Source organism: Rhipicephalus microplus, unplaced genomic scaffold, assembly GCF_043290135.1.
Source record: "Rhipicephalus microplus isolate Deutch F79 unplaced genomic scaffold, USDA_Rmic scaffold_16, whole genome shotgun sequence".
Lineage (NCBI taxonomy): Eukaryota > Metazoa > Arthropoda > Arachnida > Ixodida > Ixodidae > Rhipicephalus > Rhipicephalus microplus.
Window position 1 is genome coordinate 17,453,418 of NW_027464589.1, and position 13,899 is coordinate 17,467,316.

Sequence of the window (13,899 nt, forward strand, 5' to 3'; positions counted from 1 at the left end):
CACCATCAGAACATATCTTCAAAGCTATCAGCGCAAAGAAAAAAGCAAAACACCACTCCCGGGAGGGCTCGAACCTCAAACTTTTCGGTTAACAGCCGATCGCGCTGGCCAATTGCGCCACGGAGACAGTCCTGCGCCACTCTCACCACAATTAGAACATATCTTCAAAGCTGTCAGCCCAAAGAAAAAAAAGCGCCGCACCACCACCGGGTGGGCTCGAACCTCCAACCTTTCGGTTAACAGCAGATCGCGCTAGCCAATTGCGCCACGGAGACAATCGTGCTCCACTCTCACCACCATCAGAACATATCTTCAAAGCTATCAGCGCAAAGAAAAAAGCAACACACCCCACCCGGGAGGGCTCGAACCTCCAACTTTTCGGTTAACAGCCGATCGCGCTAGCCAATTGCGCCACCGGGACAGTTCTGCTCCACTCTCACCACCGTCAGACCATTTCTTCAGAGCTATCACCCCAAAGAAAAAAAAGGGCCGCACCACCACCGGGTGGTCTCGAACCTCCAACCTTTCGGTTAACAGCCGATCGCACTAGCCAATTGCCCCACGGAGACAGTCATGCTCTCCACTCTCACCACCGTCAGAACATTTCTTCAGAGCTATCGCGCCAAAGAAAAAAAACGCCGCACCACCACCGGTTGGGCTCGAACCTCCAACCTTTCGGTTAACAGCCGATCGCGCTAGCCAATTGCGCCACGAAGACAGTCCTGCTCCACTCTCACCACCATCAGAACATATCTTCAAAGCTATTGCCGAAAAAAAAGCAACACACCACTCCCGGGAGGGCACAAAACATTAACCTTTCGGTTAACAGCCGATCGCGCTAGCCCACTGCGCCACGGAGGCAGTCTTGTTCCACTCTCATCATCATCAGAACATATCTTCAAAGCTATGAGCGCAAAGAAAAAGAAGCGCTGCACTACCACCGGGTGGGCTTGAACCTCCAACCTTTCGGTTAACGGCCGATCGCGCTAGCCAATTGCGCCACGGAGACAATAGTGCTCCACGCTCACCACCATCAGAACATATCTTCAAAGCTATCAGCGCAAAGAAAAAAGCAACACACCCCACCCGGGAAGGCTCGAACCTTTAACTTTTCGGTTAACAGCCGATCGCGCTAGCCAATGGCGCCACGGGGACAGTCCTGCTCCACTCTGACCACCGTCAGAACATTTCTTCAGAGCTATCAGCCCAAAGAAAAAAAAAGCGCCGCACCACCACCGGGTGGGCTCGAACCTCCAACCTTTCGGTTAACAGCCGATCGTGCTAGCCAATTGCCCAACGGAGACAGTCGTGCTCCACTCTCACCACCGTCAGAACATTTCTTCAGAGCTATCACCCCAACGAAAAAAAAGCGCCGCACCACCACCGGTAGGGCTCGAACCTCCAACCTTTCGGTTAACAGCCGATCGCGCGAGCCAATTGCGCCACGAAGACAGTCCTGCTCCACTCTCACCACCATCAGAACATATCTTCAAAGCTATTACCGCAAAGAAAAAAGCAACACACTACTCCCGCGAGGGCTCGAAACTCCAACCTTTCGGTTAACAGCCGATCGCGCTAGCCCATTGCGCCACGGAGGCAGTCTTGCTCCACTCTCACCATCATCAGAACATATCTTCAAAGCTATCAGCGCAAAGAAAAAAAAGCTCTGCACCACCGACGGGTGGGCTCGAACCTCCAACGTTTCGGTTAACAGCCGATCGCGCTAGCCCATTGCGCCACGGAGACAGTCTTGCTCCACTCTCACCACCATCAGAACATATCCTCAAAGCTATCAGCGCAAAGAAAAAAGCCACACACCACTCCCGAGAGAGCTAGAAACTCCAACCTTTCGGTCAACAGCCGATCGCGCTAGCTCATTGCGCCACGGAGACAGGCTTGCTCCACTCTCACCACCATCAGAACATGTCTTCAAAGCTATAAGCTCAAAGAAAAAAAAAGCGCCGCACCACCACCAGGTGGGCTCGAACCTACAACCTTTCGGTTAACAGCAGATCGCGCTAGCCAATTGCGCCACGGAGACAATCGTGCTCCACTCTCACCACCATCAGAACATATCTTCAAAGCTATCAGCGCAAAAAAAGCAACACACCCCACCCGGGAGGGCTCGAACCTCCAAATTTTCGGTTAACAGCCGATCGCGCTAGCCAATTGCGCCACGCGGACCGTCCTGCTCCACTCTCACCACCGTCAGACCATTTCTTCAGAGCTACCACCCCAAAGAAAAAAAAGCGCCGCACCACCACCGGGTGGGCTCGAACCTCCAACCTTTCGGTTAACAGACGATCGCGCTAGCCAATTGCCCCAGGGAGACAGTCGTGCTCCACTGTCACCACCGTCAGAACATTTCTTCAGAGCTATCACCCCAAAGAAAAAAAACCGCCGCACCACCACCGGTTGGGCTCGAACCTCCAACCTTTCGGTTAACAGCCGATCGCGCTAGCCAATTGCGCCACGAAGACGGTCCTGCTTCACTCTCACCACCATCAGAACATATCTTCAAAGCTATTACCGCAAAGAAAAAAGCAACACACCACTCCCGGGAGGGCTCAAAACTTTAACCTTTCGGTTAACAGCCGATCGCGCTAGCCCATTGCGCCACGGAGGCAGTCTTGCTCCACTCTCACCATCATCAGAACATATCTTCAAAGCTATGAGCGCAAAGAAAAAGAAGCGCTGCACTACCACCGGGTGGGCTTGAACCTCCAACCTTTCGGTTAACGGCCGATCGCGCTAGCCAATTGCGCCACAGAGCCAATAGTGCTCCACGCTCACCACCATCAGAACATATCTTCAAAGCTATCAGCGCAAAGAAAAAAGCAATACACCCCACTCGGGAAGGCTCGAACCTTTAACTTTTCGGTTAACAGCCGATCGCGCTAGCCAATTGCGCCACGGGGACAGTTCTGCTCCACTCTCACCACCGTCAGACCATTTCTTCAGAGCTATCACCCCAAAGAAAAAAAAAGGGCCGCACCACCACCGGGTGGGCTCGAACCTCCAACCTTTCGGTTAACAGCCGATCGTGCTAGCCAATTGCCCCACGGAGACAGTCGTGCTCCACTCTCACCACCGTCAGAACATTTCTTCAGAGCTATCACCCCAACGAAAAAAAAGCGCCGCACCACCACCGGTTGGGCTCGAACCTCCAACCTTTCGGTTAACAGCCGATCGCGCAAGCCAATGGCGCCACGAAGACAGTCCTGCTCCACTCTCACCACCATCAGAACATATCTTCAAAGCTATTACCGCAAAGAAAAAAGCAACACACTACTCCCGCGAGGGCTCGAAACTCCAACCTTTCGGTTAACAGCCGATCGCGCTAGCCCATTGCGCCACGGAGGCAGTCTTGCTCCACTCTCACCATCATCAGAACATATCTTCAAAGCTATCAGCGCAAAGAAAAAAAAGCGCTGCACCACCGACGGGTGGGCTCGAACCTCCAACCTTTCGGTTAACAGCCGATCGCGCTAGCCCATTGCGCCACGGAGACAGTCTTGCTCCACTCTCACCACCATCAGAACATATCTTCAAAGCTATCAGCGCAAAGAAAAAAGCCACACACCACTCCCGAGAGGGCTAGAAACTCCAACCTTTCGGTCAACAGCCGATCGCGCTAGCTCATTGCTCCACGGAGACAGGCTTGCTCCACTCTCACCACCATCAGAACATGTCTTCAAAGCTATAAGCTCAAAGAAAAAAAAGCGCCGCACCACCACCGGGTGGGCTCGAACCTACAACCTTTCGGTTAACAGCAGATCGCGCTAGCCAATTGCGCCACGGAGACAATCGTGCTCCACTCTCACCACCATCAGAACATATCTTCAAAGCTATCAGCGCAAAAAAAGCAACACACCCCACCCGGGAGGGCTCGAACCTCCAAATTTTCGGTTAACAGCCGATCGCGCTAGCCAATTGCGCCACGCGGACCGTCCTGCTCCACTCTCACCACCGTCAGACCATTTCTTCAGAGCTACCACCCCAAAGAAAAAAAAAGCGCCGCACCACTACCGGGTGGGCTCGAACCTCCAACCTTTCGGTTAACAGACGATCGCGCTAGCCAATTGCCCCAGGGAGACAGTCGTGCTCCACTCTCACCACCGTCAGAACATTTCTTCAGAGCTATCACCCCAAAGAAAAAAAACCGCCGCACCACCACCGGTTGGGCTCGAACCTCCAACCTTTCGGTTAACAGCCGATCGCGCTAGCCAATTGCGCCACGAAGACCGTCCTGCTTCACTCTCACCACCATCAGAACATATCTTCAAAGCTATTACCGCAAAGAAAAAAGCAACACACCACTCCCGGGAGGGCTCAAAACTTTAACCTTTCAGTTAACAGCCGATCGCGCTAGCCCATTGCGCCACGGAGGCAGTCTTGCTCCACTCTCACCATCATCAGAACATATCTTCAAAGCTATGAGCGCAAAGAAAAAGAAGCGCTGCACTACCACCGGGTGGGCTTGAACCTCCAACCTTTCGGTTAACGGCCGATCGCGCTAGCCAATTGCGCCACAGAGCCAATAGTGCTCCACGCTCACCACCATCAGAACATATCTTCAAAGCTATCAGCGCAAAGAAAAAAGCAATACACCCCACTCGGGAAGGCTCGAACCTTTAACTTTTCGGTTAACAGCCGATCGCGCTAGCCAAAGGCGCCACGGGGACAGTCCTGCTCCACTCTGACCACCTTCAGAACATTTCTTCAGAGCTATCAGCCCAAAGAAAAAAAAGCGCCGCACCACCACCGGGTGGGCTCGAACCTCCAACCTTTCGGTTAACAGCCGAACGCGCTAGCCAATTGCCCCACGGAGACAGTCGTGCTCCACTCTCACCACCGTCAGAACATTTCTTCAGAGCTATCACCCCAACGAAAAAAAAGCGCCGCACCACCACCGGTTGGGCTCGAACCTCCAACCTTTCGGTTAACAGCCGATCGCGCTAGCCAATTGCGCCACGAAGACAGTCCTGCTCCACTCTCGCCACCATCAGAACATATCTTCAAAGCTATTACCGCAAAGAAAAAACCAACAAACTACTCCCGCGAGGGCTCGAAACTCCAACCTTTCGGTTAACAGCCGATCGCGCTAGCCCATTGCGCCACGAAGACAGTCCTGCTCCACTCTCACCACCATCAGAACATATCTTCAAAGCTATTACCGCAAAGAAAAAAGCAACACACCGCTCCCGGGAGGGCTCAAAACTTTAACCTTTCGGTTAACAGCCGATCACGCTAGCCAATTGCGCCACGGAGACAGTCCTGCTCCACTCTCACCACCATCAGAACATATCTTGAAAGCTATCAGCCCAAAGAAGAAAAAGTGCCGCACCACCACCGGGTGGGCTTGAACTACCAACTTTTCGGTTAACAGCCGATCACGCTAGCCAATTGCGCCACGGAGACAGTCGTGCTCCACTCTCACCACCGTCAGAACATTTCTTCAGAGCTATCACCCCAAAGAAAAAAAACCGCCGCACCACCACCGGTTGGGCTCGAACCTCCAACCTTTCGGTTAACAGCCGATCGCGCTAGCCAATTGCGCCACGGAGACAATCGTGCTCCACTCTCACCACCATCAGAACATATCTTCAAAGCTATCAGCGCAAAGAAAAAAGCAACACACCCCACCCGGGAGGGCTCGAACCTCCAACCTTTCGGTTAACAGCCGATCGCGCTAGCCAATTGCCCCACGGAGACAGTCATGCTCTCCACTCTCACCACCGTCAGAACATTTCTTCAGAGCTATCGCGCCAAAGAAAAAAAACGCCGCACCACCACCGGTTGGGCTCGAACCTCCAACCTTTCGGTTAACAGCCGATCGCGCTAGCCAATTGCGCCACGAAGACAGTCCTGCTCCACTCTCACCACCATCAGAACATATCTTCAAAGCTATTACCGAAAAAAAGCAACACACCACTCCCGGGAGGGCTCAAAACATTAACCTTTCGGTTAACAGCCGATCGCGCTAGCCCACTGCGCCACGGAGGCAGTCTTGTTCCACTCTCATCATCATCAGAACATATCTTCAAAGCTATGAGCGCAAAGAAAAAGAAGCGCTGCACTACCACCGGGTGGGCTTGAACCTCCAACCTTTCGGTTAACGGCCGATCGCGCTAGCCAATTGCGCCACGGAGACAATAGTGCTCCACGCTCACCACCATCAGAACATATCTTCAAAGCTATCAGCGCAAAGAAAAAAGCAACACACCCCACCCGGGAAGGCTCGAACCTTTAACTTTTCGGTTAACAGCCGATCGCGCTAGCCAATGGCGCCACGGGGACAGTCCTGCTCCACTCTGACCACCGTCAGAACATTTCTTCAGAGCTATCAGCCCAAAGAAAAAAAAGCGCCGCACCACCACCGGGTGGGCTCGAACCTCCAACCTTTCGGTTAACAGCCGATCGTGCTAGCCAATTGCCCCACGGAGACAGTCGTGCTCCACTCTCACCACCGTCAGAACATTTCTTCAGAGCTATCACCCCAACGAAAAAAAAGCGCCGCACCACCACCGGTTGGGCTCGAACCTCCAACCTCTCGGTTAACAGCCGATCGCGCGAGCAAATTGCGCCACGAAGACAGTCCTGCTCCACTCTCACCACCATCAGAACATATCTTCAAAGCTATTACCGTAAAGAAAAAAGCAACACACTAGTCCCGCGAGGGCTCGAAACTCCAACCTTTCGGTTAACAGCCGATCGCGCTAGCCCATTGCGCCACGGAGGCAGTCTTGCTCCACTCTCACCATCATCAGAACATATCTTCAAAGCTATCAGCGCAAAGAAAAAAAAGCTCTGCACCACCGACGGGTGGGCTCGAACCTCCAACCTTTCGGTGAATAGCCGATCGCGCTAGCCCATTGCGCCACGGAGACAGTCTTGCTCCACTCTCACCACCATCAGAACATATCTTCAAAGCTATCAGCGCAAAGAAAAAAGCCACACACCACTCCCGAGAGGGCTAGAAACTCCAACCTTTCGGTCAACAGCCGATCGCGCTAGCTCATTGCGCCACGGAGACAGGCTTGCTCCACTCTCACCACCATCAGAACATGTCTTCAAAGCTATAAGCTCAAAGAAAAAAAAAGCGCCGCACCACCACCGCGTGGGCTCGAACCTACAATTTTTCGGTTAACAGCAGATCGCGCTAGCCAATTGCGCCACGGAGACAATCGTGCTCCACTCTCACCACCATCAGAACATATCTTCAAAGCTATCAGCGCAAAAAAAGCAACACACCCCACCCGGGAGGGCTCGAACCTCCAAATTTTCGGTTAACAGCCGATCGCGCTAGCCAATTGCGCCACGCGGACCGTCCTGCTCCACTCTCACCACCGTCAGACCATTTCTTCAGAGCTACCACCCTAAAGAAAAAAAAAGCGCCGCACCACCACCGGGTGGGCTCGAACCTCCAACCTTTCGGTTAACAGACGATCGCGCTAGCCAATTGCCCCAGGGAGACAGTCGTGCTCCACTCTCACCACCGTCAGAACATTTCTTCAGAGCTATCACCCCAAAGAAAAAAAACCGCCGCACCACCACCGGTTGGGCTCGAACCTCCAACCTTTCGGTTAACAGCCGATCGCGATAGCCAATTGCGCCACGAAGACCGTCCTGCTTCACTCTCACCACCATCAGAACATATCTTCAAAGCTATTACCGCAAAGAAAAAAGCAACACACCACTCCCGGGAGGGCTCAAAACTTTAACCTTTCAGTTAACAGCCGATCGCGCTAGCCCATTGCGCCACGGAGGCAGTCTTGCTCCACTCTCACCATCATCAGAACATATCTTCAAAGCTATGAGCGCAAAGAAAAAGAAGCGCTGCACTACCACCGGGTGGGCTCGAACCTCCAACCTTTCGGTTAACGGGCGATCGCGCTAGCCAATTGCGCCACAGAGCCAATAGTGCTCCACGCTCACCACCATCAGAACATATCTTCAAAGCTATCAGCGCAAAGAAAAAAGCAATACACCCCACTCGGGAAGGCTCGAACCTTTAACTTTTCGGTTAACAGCCGATCGCGCTAGCCAATTGCGCCACGGGGACAGTTCTGCTCCACTTTCACCACCGTCAGACCATTTCTTCAGAGCTATCACCCCAAAGAAAAAAAAAGGGCCGCACCACCACCGGGTGGGCTCGAACCTCCAACCTTTCGGTTAACAGCCGATCGTGCTAGCCAATTGCCCCACGGAGACAGTCTTGCTCCACTCTCACCATCATCAGAACATATCTTCAAAGCTATCAGCGCAAAGAAAAAAAAGCGCTGCACCACCTACGGGTGGGCTCGAACCTCCAACCTTTCGGTTAACAGCCGATCGCGCTAGCCCATTGCGCCACGGAGACAGTCTTGCTCCACTCTCACCACCATCAGAACATATCTTCAAAGCTATCAGCGCAAAGAAAAAAGCCACACACCACTCCCGAGAGGGCTAGAAACTCCAACCTTTCGGTCAACAGCCGATCGCGCTAGCTCATTGCTCCACGGAGACAGGCTTGCTCCACTCTCACCACCATCAGAACATGTCTTCAAAGCTATAAGCTCAAAGAAAAAAAAGCGCCGCACCACCACCGGGTGGGCTCGAACCTACAACCTTTCGGTTAACAGCAGATCGCGCTAGCCAATTGCGCCACGGAGACAATCGTGCTCCCTCTCACCACCATCAGAACATATCTTCAAAGCTATCAGCGCAAAAAAAGCAACACACCCCACCCGGGAGGGCTCGAACCTCCAAATTTTCGGTTAACAGCCGATCGCGCTAGCCAATTGCGCCACGCGGACCGTCCTGCTCCACTCTCACCACCGTCAGACCATTTCTTCAGAGCTACCACCCCAAAGAAAAAAAAAGCGCCGCACCACCACCGGGTGGGCTCGAACCTCCAACCTTTCGGTTAACAGACGATCGCGCTAGCCAATTGCCCCAGGGAGACAGTCGTGCTCCACTCTCACCACCGTCAGAACATTTCTTCAGAGCTATCACCCCAAAGAAAAAAAAACCGCCGCACCACCACCGGTTGGGCTCGAACCTCCAACCTTTCGGTTAACAGCCGATCGCGCTAGCCAATTGCGCCACGAAGACGGTCCTGCTTCACTCTCACCACCATCAGAACATATCTTCAAAGCTATTACCGCAAAGAAAAAAGCAACACACCACTCCCGGGAGGGCTCAAAACTTTAACCTTTCGGTTAACAGCCGATCGCGCTAGCCCATTGCGCCACGGAGGCAGTCTTGCTCCACTCTCACCATCATCAGAACATATCTTCAAAGCTATGAGCGCAAAGAAAAAGAAGCGCTGCACTACCACCGGGTGGGCTTGAACCTCCAACTTTTCGGTTAACGGCCGATCGCGCTAGCCAATTGCGCCACGGAGCCAATAGTGCTCCACGCTCACCACCATCAGAACATATCTTCAAAACTATCAGCGCAAAGAAAAAAGCAATACACCCCACTCGGGAAGGCTCGAACCTTTAACTTTTCGGTTAACAGCCGATCGCGCTAGCCAAAGGCGCCACGGGGACAGTCCTGCTCTACTCTGACCACCGTCAGAACATTTCTTCAGAGCTATCAGCCCAAAGAAAAAAAAGCGCCGCACCACCACCGGGTGGGCTCGAACCTCCAACCTTTCGGTTAACAGCCGAACGCGCTAGCCAATTGCCCCACGGAGACAGTCATGCTCCACTCTCACCACCGTCAGAACATCTCTTCAGAGCTATCACCCCAACGAAAAAAAAGCGCCGCACCACCACCGGTTGGGCTCGAACCTCCAACCTTTCGGTTAACAGCCGATCGCGCTAGCCAATTGCGCCACGAAGACAGTCCTGCTCCACTCTCACCACCATCAGAACATATCTTCAAAGCTATTACCGCAAAGAAAAAAGCAACAAACTATTCCCGCGAGGGCTCGAAACTCCAACCTTTCGGTTAACAGCCGATCGCGCTAGCCCATTGCGCCACGAAGACAGTCCTGCTCCACTCTCACCACCATCAGAACATATCTTCAAATCTATTACCGCAAAGAAAAAAGCAACACACCACTCCCGGAGGGCTCAAAACTTTAACCTTTCGGTTAACAGCCGATCACGCTAGCCAATTGCGCCACGGAGACAGTCCTGCTCCACTCTCACCACCATCAGAACATATCTTGAAAGCTATCAGCCCGAAGAAAAAAAAGTGCCGCACCACCACCGGGTGGGCTTGAACTACCAACTTTTCGGTTAACAGCCGATCACGCTAGCCAATTGCGCCACGGAGACAGTCGTGCTCCACTCTCACCACCGTCAGAACATTCCTTCAGAGCTATCACCCCAAAGAAAAAAAACCGCCGCACCACCACCGGTTGGGCTCGAACCTCCAACCTTTCGGTTAACAGCCGATCGCGCTAGCCAATTGCGCCACGAAGACGGTCCTGCTTCACTCTCACCACCATCAGAACATATCTTCAAAGCTATTACCGCAAAGAAAAAAGCAACACACCACTCCCGGGAGGGCTCAAAACTTTAACCTTTCGGTTAACAGCCGATCGCGCTAGCCCATTGCGCCACAGAGGCAGTCTTGCTCCACTCTCACCATCATCAGAACATATCTTCAAAGCTATGAGCGCAAAGAAAAAGAAGCGCTGCACTACCACCGGGTGGGCTTGAACCTCCAACCTTTCGGTTAACGGCCGATCGCGCTAGCCAATTGCGCCACGGAGCCAATAGTGCTCCACGCTCACCACCATCAGAACATATCTTCAAAGCCATCAGCGCAAAGAAAAAAGCAATACACCCCACTCGGGAAGGCTCGAACCTTTAACTTTTCGGTTAACAGCCGATCGCGCTAGCCAAAGGCGCCACGGGGACAGTCCTGCTCCACTCTGACCACCGTCAGAACATTTCTTCAGAGCTATCAGCCCAAAGAAAAAAAAGCGCCGCACCACCACCGGGTGGGCTCGAACCTCCAACCTTTCGGTTAACAGCCGATCGCGCTAGCCAATTGCCCCACGGAGACAGTCGTGCTCCACTCTCACCACCGTCAGAACATTTCTTCAGAGCTATCACCCCAACGAAAAAAAAGCGCCGCACCACCACCGGTTGGGCTCGAACCTCCAACCTTTCGGTTAACAGCCGATCGCGCTAGCCAATTGCGCCACGAAGACAGTCCTGCTCCACTCTCACCACCATCAGAACATATCTTCAAAGCTATTACCGCAAAGAAAAAAGCAACAAACTACTCCCGCGAGGGCTGGAAACTCCAACCTTTCGGTTAACAGCCGATCGCGCTAGCCCATTGCGCCACGAAGACAGTCCTGCTCCACTCTCACCACCATCAGAACATATCTTCAAAGCTATTACCGCAAAGAAAAAAGCAACACACCACTCCCGGGAGGGCTCAAAACTCTAACCTTTCGGTTAACAGCCGATCACGCTAGCCAATTGCGCCACGGAGACAGTCCTGCTCCACTCTCACCACCATCAGAACATATTTTGAAAGCTATCAGCCCAAAGAAGAAAAAGTGCCGCACCACCACCGGGTGGGCTTGAACTACCAACTTTTCGGTTAGCAGCCGATCACGCTAGCCAATTGCGCCACGGAGACAGTCCTGCTCCACTCTCACCACCATCAGAACATATCTTCAAAGCTATCAGCCCCCAAAAAAAGTGCCGCGCCATCACCGGGTGGGCTCGAACCTCCACCTTTTCGGTTAACAGCCAATCACGCTAGCCAATTGCGCCACGGAGACAGTCCTGCTTCACTCTCACCACCATCATAACATATCTTCAAAGCTATCAGCCCAAAGAAAAAAAAGCGCCGCACCACCACCGGGTGGGCTCGAAACTCCAACCTTTCGGTTAACTGCCGATCGCGCTAGCCAATGGCGCCACGGAGACAGTCCTGCTCTACTCTTACCACCATTAGAACATATCTTGAAAGCTATCAGCCCAAAGAAAAAAAGCGCCGCACCACCAACGCGTGGGCTCGAACCTCCAGCATTCCGGTTAACAGCTGATCACGCTAGCCAATTGCGCCACGGAGACAGTCCTGCTCCACTCTCATCACCATCAGAACATATCTTAAAGCTATCAGCCCACAGAAAAAAAGCGCCACAGCACCACCGGGAAAGCTCGAACCTCCAACTTATCGGTTAACAGCCGATCGCGCTAGCCAATTGCGCCACGGAGACAGTCCTGCTCCACTCTCACCACCATCAGAACATATCTTCAAAGCTATCAGCGCAAAGAAAAAAGCAAAACACCACTCCCGGGAGGGCTCGAACGTCCAACTTTTCGGTTAACAGCCGATCGCGCTGGCCAATTGCGCCACGGAGACAGTCCTGCTCCACTCTCACCACAATTAGAACATATCTTCAAAGCTATCAGCCCAAAGAAAAAAAAAGCGCCGCACCACCACCGGTTGGGCTCGAACCTCCAACCTTTCGGTTAACAGCCGATCGCGCTAGCCCATTGCGCCACGGAGGCAGTCTTGCTCCACTCTCACCATCATCAGAACATATCTTCAAAGCTATCAGCGCAAAGAAAAAAAAGCGCTGCACCACCGACGGGTGGGCTCGAACCTCCAACCTTTCGGTTAACAGCCGATCGCGCTAGCCCATTGCGCCACGGAGACAGTCTTGCTCCTCTCTCACCACCATCAGAACATATCTTCAAAGCTATCAGCGCAAAGAAAAAAGCCACACACCACTCCCGAGAGGGCTAGAAACTCCAACCTTTCGGTCAACAGCCGATCGCGCTAGCCCATTGCGCCACGGAGGCAGTCTTGCTCCACTCTCACCATCATCAGAACATATCTTCAAAGCTATGAGCGCAAAGAAAAAGAAGCGCTGCACTACCACCGGGTGGGCTTGGACCTCCAACCTTTCGGTTAACGGCCGATCGCGCTAGCCAATTGCGCCATGGAGCCAATAGTGCTCCACGCTCACCACCATCAGAACATATCTTCAAAGCTATCAGCGCAAAGAAAAAAGCAATACACCCCACTCGGGAAGGCTCGAACCTTTAACTTTTCGGTTAACAGCCGATCGCGCTAGCCAATGGCGCCACGGGGACAGTCCTGCTCCACTCTGACCACCGTCAGAACATTTCTTCAGACCTATCAGCCCAAAGAAAAAAAAGCGCCGCACCACCACCGGGTGGGCTCGAACCTCCAACCTTTCGGTTAACAGCCGATCGTGCTAGCCATTTGCCCCACGGAGACAGTCGTGCTCCACTCTCACCACTGTCAGAACATTTCTTCAGAGCTATCACCCCAACGAAAAAAAGCGTCGCACCACCATTGGTTGGGCTCGAACCTCCAACCTTTCGGTTAACAGCCGATCGCGCTAGCCAATTGCGGCACGAAGACAGTCCTGCTCCACTCTCACCACCATCAGAACATATCTTCAAAGCTATTACCGCAAAGAAAAAAGCAACACACTACTCCCGCGAGGGCTCGAAACTCCAACCTTTCGGTTAACAGCCGATCGCGCTAGCCCATTGCGCCACGAAGACAGTCCTGCTCCACTCTCACCACCATCAGAACATATCTTCAAAGCTATTACCGCAAAGAAAAAAGCAACACACCACTCCCGGGAGGGCTCAAAACTCTAACCTTTCGGTTAACAGCCGATCACGCTAGCCAATTGCGCCACGGAGACAGTCCTGCTCCACTCTCACCACCATCAGAACATATCTTGAAAGGTATCAGCCCAAAGAAGAAAAAGTGCCGCACCACCACCGGGTGGGCTTGAACTACCAACGTTTCGGTTAACAGCCGATCACGCTAGCCAATTGCGCCATGGAGACAGTCCTGCTCCACTCTCACCACCATCAGAACATATCTCCAAAGCTATCAGCCCAAAAAAAAGTGCCGCACCACCACCGGGTGGGCTCGAACCTCCAACTT